Below are 10,068 nucleotides of genomic sequence, written 5' to 3' on the forward strand. Positions count from 1 at the left end.
ACGGGACACTCTTAACATTCAAAAAATATCAGCGGGGTACGAATGCCTTTAGAAGTTCACACGGAATTTGATGTTGAGTTGAGGCAAATTTTACAAGCAAATATATAAGTGTCAATGTACATGAACACGGACACTTGGTCAAAAGTCGCCTAATTAGCCATTTTAATCCATATCGATTCGGTCGAAACCAGCCGACACGGTGTCCTAACATCATAAGGAACAGAGTAATGCACAACATCGGCAAAGAATACGGCCAAAAGTTGACTTTAATCGACTTTTTCTTCGATATTTTTCGCTCTTCGAACCCTGTACATAGCCGCCATACATTATGTACAGGCGGAAAGGGGCGTAAAATTTACAACTTTGAAGGCCTATTTTGGCATCAAAATCTCGTTTCAATCTGCCGGGCCGGACATATTCGTTATCTACACAAAATTCTCTACCAGATCGCTAACTTCTTACCCATGATGAAAATAGGGAAATTAGTAAAAAGATGATCTTGAAAGTTGAAGCGAGTTGTTGATTTTGAAGGATCGGGGTTGTCTCTTGGTATCCCCTTGACGTCATATTTCGGCAGTGAGATGCAAGCGCTGATTGGCCCCAGCATTGGGAAGGATTGGAATGAATTGGAACGAATTGGGACGATCCTGAGGAGGTGATTGGTCAATACGTCCCAATCCATCCCAATTCGATACCTCGAACATCAGCCTGGCCGCAGCGCAAGGATGACACGCAAATTCGTGAAGCGTTCCATATTTTAAATTATTTTATTTGATGCCATGCCATTTTAAAGAAAACAATTAATAGCGCACCAATAGCGCGGCGCAATTAGGTTAGAAATCGGTACGTGAGAAATCGGTAAGGGCCGATGCTAAGCCCCGTGCGGTTTTTTTTAAACTTCGGATGGCCTTATTTTTATTTTCGCGATTGGATGGACGATTATAATTTTCGCGCGTTTCGTGGATACATTTCGCGAGTATGCCCTCCTCACCAAAAATATTCGCGAACTTTAGTTTCACGGCTAGTTTCAGGCTTAGATTGATATAGGGGCCTATACATCTTCGGGGGACTACCTATAGGCAGCTGCAGAATCTATATAGGTCAGGTCAGTCTCTGCGCCCTTTCTGCCTTTTGTTCTGTCTCTTGTGATGATGTAATACACTAAGGGCTACAGGTGTGTCAAAAATAACACTCATTGTGAAGATGTAATGGGATATCTGGTTGTGTATTGCCGCATGTGTATTGCTGCATGCTTATTGCAGAATCTATATAGATCAGTCTCTGCGCTCTTGCTGCCTTTTGTTCTATCTCTTGTGATGATGTAATACACTAAGGGCTACAGGTGTGACCAAAAAAAAACACTCAATGTGAAGATGTAATGGGATATCTGGTTGAGTACTAACTCTGCTTGTGTATTGCCGCATGTGTATTGCCGCATGCGTATTGCTGCATGTGTATTGAAAACTATGCTTGTGTATTGAACATGTTTATCAGTGGCGTACAGTGACACCAGGTGGCACCTAGGTAGTATCGTATAGTACGTAGTGTAGACGTACTATCGAGATCAAACCATGGGAGTAATGCAGTGCGTATTTGAACTGCATATAGGGGAGGAGCATGTGAATGGGAAGTGTACTCGCTTCGGCAGTACATATACTAAAATTGGAACGATACAGAGAAGATTAGCATGGCCCCTGCGCAAAGGCACCCTGACAATCTTCGGTGTTGGCGGTTCCAGATTTAGAGATTAAATGACACCCGCTGGCGGTATATTCTAGTGCCTGATTTGGCGGCGCCACCCGTACGGCACGTGGTCAATTTGGCGCTAATTGGCATAAATTCAAAAATCCTTAAAGGGGTTCTACTGATAAAACTGCTTTCAGGTCTAGTATTGTTGGTTTTTCGTTGGGAAAAACTGGTTTCTGCTCTGTTACACTGTGTTCATCACTTTGAGAGCAGTTCTTGTGGAAATATTGAAGAAATAATACTGTCTCACTGCCTCGCGGGGCCACAAGGCAATCTGCCCACTTTGCACCAGCTCTGATGTATCATAATTGCTTATGAATTTTGCCTTGGGAGGGAATCGAACCCTCGTACAAGGCAGTGAGACATTTAAGTGTTTTTTGGGGGTTTTTATTGATTTTTTTGGTTTTTTTGGGTTTTTCACATGGATTAATTTCTCTTTCTACCCCTGGTTTCCCTCTGTTCAGCCAACCACTCCTCAGCTGTCCCAGGATCATTGGAAGGACAAAAATGACAAAAACAGCGTTAAGGGAGACACTTTGATATACTATTCAAATATATTTCATGATAATTACCTGTGTATTTTCGAGGCACTGCAAACATTGGCCTCAATGTCTTGCCGAGAACCTGGTCGCTAAGGACATTGACTGCGTGCTGCAGCCTTGAGTTGTAGCAATGAGATCCCTTGTGCTTGGTCTCCAGGGAGGCGAAACTACGGTCTTGATTCCAACGAGCCACACCCTCGAGAAGGTATGCCTGGAAAGTGGCATCACTGGCGCTTGTTCCTTAAAAGAGAAAGGGTAAAGAATGTTTTTGAAATACAGAACAAAGTTAAAAAGAGTAAAAGAAAGAGAGAAAACTTGAAGAAAATCACCTGGTATGAAGTTCTTGATATGATTATGAAAGGACTCGAGTGAAGTCGATCCACGGGCACAACGGTACACAGGCAACACTACTCCGCCCTTAACAAGTGACCGTGTCTGGGTGTAGAGCTGATAGCTGATACTATATACCAATAGTATTAATTGTATTAGAATGTAAGTGATATGTTGTCATCATCTCACCTTTGGTGATCTCAGGACAAGACACTGTACTTTTACCAAGACTTGTTGTAGTGGCAGACTGCACAGGCACCGGAGTTATGCACTGGGTCTTGTCGGTCGTCACTTGCACAGGAGTTGCACACGGGGTCATGCACTGGGTCTTGTCGGTCGTCACTTGCACAGGAGTCGCACACGGGGTCACTTTTTCCTCAATCAGCTCTATCTGACTCAGAAACTCAGTGTCAGAATCACTGTGTTCTGGGGTAGAGGGTGCCCCTGAAATCAGAATGAGTAAGAATATATAATTCCCATGTTCAACTGCAATGCATTGTAATACAGTTTTAACCACTACTTATTTAGAAATAGTACAGAGTATAAAAACATGTTTACCTTCTGTGTTCGGTGCCTTCGACTTCATGGCACGGCTGACACGAGCCTTCAACACTCCTGGGCTGACACGTTTGCCCAACATAAGGGCAGCGAGGGGCGACTTATTTTGCTTTGGCGTTGTGGGAGTTGGTGGTTCTTTCATAGCCTTCTCCTTCTGTTTCATGGCGACCATCTCTCGGCCCTCGGGAAAGGCAGTCACGTACTCCATAAAACGAAACTTGCTCTGAGAGAGTGGAGTGTTCGGAGACTCCACCTCCCTCTCCATACTTTTAACCACATAACCGCAGTATCCAGTGCAGTTCTCGCACATCCAATGAAATGTGCGGCCCACAAATGCACCAAACTGCATCTCGTACTGGCCAAGAAGGGTGAGATGGTCACGAGCATCCAGTCGCACCGCCTTGCAACGATTCACGGCCTCCTTGTGCACCATCTCCTGCCTCTTAGCCACGTACTTCTTGTTACCACGGTTAGCCTTGTATTTCTTTGCTGCCTCGCTGTAATCCTTGCGCAGCTCCCCATTAGCTAAACGTGGCCACTTAGGCACCAACCTCTTATACTGGGAGAATTCCATCTACAATGAACGAAAGAAATTAGACCAAACTTGAGGGAAATTACATAGAAAATGATGATTTTGTACAACACTTTTCTCCCTGTACATTCGTAATGTATCAATGTACACGATCACTTTTGATATTTTTGATCGCCATTTTCAAGAAATATACACGTATTTAACATTTTTCACCTACCTATCCCTGATCTGTATACTTTTCTAAAGAAAGAAATCGAAACCACGTAGAAAACAGAGTAAAATGACAACGTTGATCGATGATTTTTTACTTAGAGCGAGCGAAAGTTTGTTTACAAATTTCGCGGCGGACATTGATAGCTGCGTCACGGCATTGCAGGCCTCCCATTGGCTGGAATGTGGAACCAAAGTGGAACATTGTGGAACGATTGTGGAACAGGGGAGGACGGTGATTGGATGAGATCGTTCCACAATTGCATCGAACATTAGCGGGGTCCATGCGCAAGGATGACACGCAAATTCGTGAAGCGTTCCATATTTTAAATTATTTTATTTGATGCCATGCCATTTTAAAGAAAACAATTAATAGCGCACCAATAGCGCGGCGCAATTAGGTTAGAAATCGGTACGTGAGAAATCGGTAAGGGCCGATGCTAAGCCCCGTGCGGTTTTTTTTAAACTTCGGATGGCCTTATTTTTATTTTCGCGATTGGATGGACGATTATAATTTTCGCGCGTTTCGTGGATACATTTCGCGAGTATGCCCTCCTCACCAAAAATATTCGCGAACTTTAGTTTCACGGCTAGTTTCAGGCTTAGATTGATATAGGGGCCTATACATCTTCGGGGGACTACCTATAGGCAGCTGCAGAATCTATATAGGTCAGGTCAGTCTCTGCGCCCTTTCTGCCTTTTGTTCTGTCTCTTGTGATGATGTAATACACTAAGGGCTACAGGTGTGTCAAAAATAACACTCATTGTGAAGATGTAATGGGATATCTGGTTGTGTATTGCCGCATGTGTATTGCTGCATGCTTATTGCAGAATCTATATAGATCAGTCTCTGCGCTCTTGCTGCCTTTTGTTCTATCTCTTGTGATGATGTAATACACTAAGGGCTACAGGTGTGACCAAAAAAAAACACTCAATGTGAAGATGTAATGGGATATCTGGTTGAGTACTAACTCTGCTTGTGTATTGCCGCATGCGTATTGCTGCATGTGTATTGAAAACTATGCTTGTGTATTGAACATGTTTATCAGTGGCGTACAGTGACACCAGGTGGCACCTAGGTAGTATCGTATAGTACGTAGTGTAGACGTACTATCGAGATCAAACCATGGGAGTAATGCAGTGCGTATTTGAACTGCATATAGGGGAGGAGCATGTGAATGGGAAGTGTACTCGCTTCGGCAGTACATATACTAAAATTGGAACGATACAGAGAAGATTAGCATGGCCCCTGCGCGCAGGCACCCTGACAATCTTCGGTGTTGGCGGTTCCAGATTTAGAGATTAAATGACACCCGCTGGCGGTAGATTCTAGTGCCTGATCGGCGGCGCTACCCGTACGGCACGTGGTCATGCACGTGGTCAATTTGGCGTTAATTGGCATAAATTCAAAAATCCTTAAAGGGGTTCTACTGATAAAACTGCTTTCAGGTCTAGTATTGTCGGTTTTTCGTCGGGTAAAACTGGTTTCTGCTCTGTTAACACTGTGTTCATCACTTTGAGAGCAGTTTTTGTGGAAAATATTGAAGAAATAATACTGTCTCACTGCCTCGCGGGGCCACAAGGCAATCTGCCCACTTTGCACCAGCTCTGATGTATCATAATTGCTTATGAATTTTGCCTTGGGAGGGAATCGAACCCTCGTACAAGGCAGTGAGACATTTAAGTGTTTTTTTGGGGTTTCAATGATTTTTTTTGGTTTTTCACATGGATTAATTCCTCTTTCTTCCCCTCGTTTCCCTCTGTTCAGCCAACCACTCCTTAGCTGTGCCAGGATCATTGGAAGGACAAAAGTATTTCCCGTAATATTGTGTGTGGCCCGTACTGGCATCCTGGGGTAGCCCACACCTGCCACATTTCTGGAATTTGGCATGCTTGGTGTATTAGCGGCATTCCTCTCCTTGCAGTTTGCGTTTTCTATTTCTCCAGGCAGTCGTCTTGGAAACTGGTCGTGGTCGTTGAAGTTGGTGCGAGTCTGATGTAGATCGGCTGTGGTTGGGATGAGAGACTGGAGTCAGTGAATGGTGGAACTGCGGGGAACAGGGGCTTCTTCACTGCATTGCTCCTCCTTACTTTGGCCTGTCCGGCGGTGTTGTCCGGCAAGAAAAACTCATGTTCTTTTTCAACATCCGCCCGTGGAGGAGATGTCCTAAGCTGCTTAGGGGCTGGCAATGGTCCAGTCGCAGTCCTCGGGGGAACTGCCAAAGTCATGGCCTGCTTGGTCACCTCAAGCTCCATCCTACTGGCTCGGCCGCGGTTAGGACGGACATCAGCACTTCACCATACTCGTTGCCAACATTTGTAGCCCAGCTTGCAGTCCCGGTGCTGTAACCTGTCAGTTTCTTGACGACCTGAAAGCAGAAAGTGAAAAAGGAAGTTAAGTTTGTTTGAGCAATTTTTCGACTTCGATTATTTGTGCTTTTTAAAATATTCTAAAAGAACCTTACCTTCTTTGTCGAGTCCATCTTTAAAACCTGCCCGAACGTATTGGTCACTGCTGCTTTGACCTCCTCAATCCTCGGCTGGACATCTCTCGCGTAGACGTGCAACAGTCATTGATAGCTTGGGACAGCAGGTAAGGGAGGCGGCTCTTCGAACTTCTTTGTCTCGATAAGGGCACTCGAAGTTGCATCAACAAAGGCCTTGGCATCAATCAGGTACTGGAGAGTCCTTTTTAACCAAAACTCCTCATGCTGCTCACCCATTTTCTTGGCCAACTGAGTCGTGCTGTTTCCCAGTCCACGCTGTCGCAGCAGAGTCACCACACGCTTGTCGATGGCATAACGATATGTCAGGACGACAGGGAACTGGTACTGATGGGCCAGACTCAGTTTGGAAACAATTGGCCAGCTCCACGAGATCAGCTTCTTCGAGCACTTGCCACACTCGAGATACTCTCCTGCAAGTATATAGCTACTATCAATATCGAAGACCATCCTCGTCTTGCTGTAAATACCAGCTCCAGTCATCTCGCACTTGCACGATGGACAGAGGATCTTTACACGCCACAGCTTCCTCGGCATCCAAAGGAGTAGCAGTGTGGCGAAGTAGCGGTCGACACGAGGCAGACAGGTGTTCATCAGAGTGGGCTGGGGTGGATAAAACCAAAGGCGGTCGACCTTGGCCATGGCAAGCTCAGCTTTCCCAGTGCGAGAGTGAGACAGCTTGAATCTACAATGAACGAAAGAAATTAGACCAAAACTTGGGCAGCGAGGGGCGACTTATTTATATTTGGCGTTGTGGGAGCTGGTGGTTCTTTCAGTTTCATAGCCTTCTCCTTCTGTTTCATCGCGACCATCTCTCGGCCCTCGGGAAAGGCCGTCACGTACTCCTTGAACCGAAACTTGCTCCGAGAGAGTGGAATGTTGGGACACCACCTCCTTGTCCATAATTTGAACCATACGCTACAGCCACAGTATCCGGTGCTGTCCTAGCCGCCGTACATTTTGTACAGGCGGTACAGGGGGGTAAAACTTCCAACTTTGAAGGCCTATTTCGACATCAAAATCTTGTTTTAATAGTCCAGGCCGGACATATTTGTGATCTTCACAAAATTATCTACAAGATCGCTAACTTCTTACCCATGATGAAAATAGGGAAATTAGAAAAAAGATGATATCAAAAATTGAATCGAGTTGAATGTCGGGTTTCCCTCTGGACATCCCCCTTACGTCATAATTTCGGCCGTGAGATGCGCTGATTGGCCCTGGCATTGGGAGAGATTGGAACGAATTGGGACGAATTGGGACGATCCTAAGGAGCTGATTGGCCAAAACCTCCCAATCTATCCCAATTCCAAACATGGAAGATTGGCCTGACCACAGCGCGCAGGGACCTTGACATTCGAGCGAATTGGGACGATCCCTAAGGAGCTGACCAAAACCTCCCAATCTGTCTGTCCCAATTCCAAACATCGAAGATTGGCCTGGCCACAGCGCGCGATTGGATGGACGATTATAATTTTCGCGTGTTTCGTGGGTACATTTCGCGAATGATACAGAGAAGATTAGCATGGGCCGAGTAACTTTAGGGTAAAGTACCGTAAATAAGAATGACCGAACACATGACCGGGTGTGCGTAAACTACTACCCACTACCCTTATTGACCATTTTTTTTCACATTATCAATTTCCTCTAACAGCTACTCTACTTTTGCCAAAAACCTGCATTCTGATGTGATATATCGCAAACCGGCATTTGTTTCCAAATGTCACATGCGGCGGCCGGCATTTATGTCGAAGTAACCCGCTCGCAGGGTCGCTCACTTCGACCTGGCGTGAGATGAAGCGCCAGTACCAAGAGAAAGTACTGGGACAAGCGCCGCACTAGTATTATTAAATCGAACACGCAAAATAAAGACCAATCACCTTGGTTCCACAATCGTTCCACATGGTTCCACTTTCTCATTCTCCCCAATGAGATACCTCCAATGTTCCACAATGGTTCCACAATGGTTCCACTTTCGTAAATGCCGTGACGACACCTTCGCCATCTTCGGGGTAAAAGTAGAACTGAATTTCTGAAAGATCGAGATGGATTCCACCTGGCTGAAGTTGGTTCCTTATTTCTTATTCCTTATTCCTGATTCTACTTATTCCCCATCCTCGGACGGTTATGGTTGGGGTAAACATAGCCCTTTATTGCCAATAATAACTGTATTTAGCCCTCGCTATAATGAATTACTGACTTAGCGCTGACATTGGGAACAAGGAATAAGTAATGACTTGAGAATAGGGAATAAGGGTCTGTTTTGGGACCCTTGTTGTTCCTTATTTACATTCTTCCACTTGGTGACATTCTGAAGGGCTGCTCCATTAGTCGCCACGGCTACGCCGACGACATCCAAGCGTACAGGCACTCGTGTGTCTTAGGACGGTTATTCAATGTGCAGAACTTGAGCAAAAGCTGAGCAGCAATCAGGACTGGCTAACTGTGAACAAGTTGAAGGCTAACCCCGACAAGACGGAATTTATGTTGTTCTGCCACCAACGGGCATTACAGTCAATCGTGCTGCCAACTCTCACCAATGCTGGGTCTGTTGTTCATGTATCAAAAGTTCCTGTTCGAAATCTAGGGGTTCTGTTCGATTCGAATCTGTCGATGGATCCTCATGTGTCAAGCGTCGTGCGCGCGGCTTCTTACCATCTGAGGAATATTGGTCTGGTCAGGAGACAGCTTACTACTGAAGCAACAAAGAGCCTGGCACAATCCCTTGTCCTGTCCAGGCTAGACTATTGTAACAGCAGTCTGGCCGAAATTTCCGAGAAATCACTACATAAGTTGCAGCTTGTGCAAAACCGTGCAGCGCGTCTTATCACCAGGACCCCGCGGCGATCCCACATTACTCCGGTGCTAGCCAAGTTACACTGGCTGCCTGTGCGCGAGCGTATAATTTTCAAACTACTCCTCCTGACCTTCAAAGCATACCACCGGCTTGCACCAATTTACCTGAACGATCTCATCCAACATTACGTGCCTCCTCGTTACCTTCGCTCTGAATCTCAGGACCTTCTCACTTGCAGGAAATATAGATTGAAAACATTTGGAGGTCGAGCATTCGCCACCTTAGCACCTCAACTGTGGAACTCTTTTTCCCCCACCCTGAGAGCTACATAATAATAATAATAATAATGATGCGTCTTATATAGCGCAGTATCCAGGCCGTTTGCCCGCTCAAAGCGCTTTACATTATTACCCCGGTCTCTCCTGAAACCTTTCAGTAGAACTCAGAAAGGCTGTCTCAACCTTTCGCAAAGAACTCAAGACCCTTCTTTTCAATAGAGCTCACCAGCGCCGGTGAACATTTGTTTCAAGTGATACAGGCGCTTTACAAATAACAATTTATTATTATAATTTATTATAATAAGGAATAAGGAATAAGTGGCCAACTTCAGGCTGGTATAGATTCCGACTCAGTTTGGGATCTTTTGGGGTTGATTGAAGGGGTAGGGGTTGCAGGAAAGGTCATTTTGGTTTGTTCATTTCCATTTTGAACCAAAAAATTGAATACATTACAGTGTGTTTCAAAACAATGGAGTTGAAGATAGCTTTTCGGCATTTTGTCACATCAATGGTGCTCGTTGGGTGGTTGTGTTTTTTGTGCGCTTTTAATGACTATTTTTTTATCCGATTT

At 45.2% G+C, this 10,068-nt stretch overlaps 1 non-coding gene and 1 pseudogene across 1 annotated transcript; both read left to right on the forward strand.

Annotated features, from left to right (window-relative positions):
• Positions 1-1,632: 1,632 nt before the first annotated feature.
• On the forward strand, positions 1,633-1,744 carry LOC135487341 (U6 spliceosomal RNA). Its single transcript, XR_010446837.1, has one exon. It is a non-coding gene; the product is annotated as a U6 spliceosomal RNA (small nuclear RNA).
• A 3,361-nt stretch (positions 1,745-5,105) lies between these two features.
• LOC135487342 (U6 spliceosomal RNA) lies at positions 5,106-5,173 on the forward strand (annotated as a pseudogene).
• The last annotated feature ends 4,895 nt before the right edge of the window (positions 5,174-10,068 follow it).

Source organism: Lineus longissimus, chromosome 4 (assembly GCF_910592395.1).
Source record: "Lineus longissimus chromosome 4, tnLinLong1.2, whole genome shotgun sequence".
Lineage (NCBI taxonomy): Eukaryota > Metazoa > Nemertea > Pilidiophora > Heteronemertea > Lineidae > Lineus > Lineus longissimus.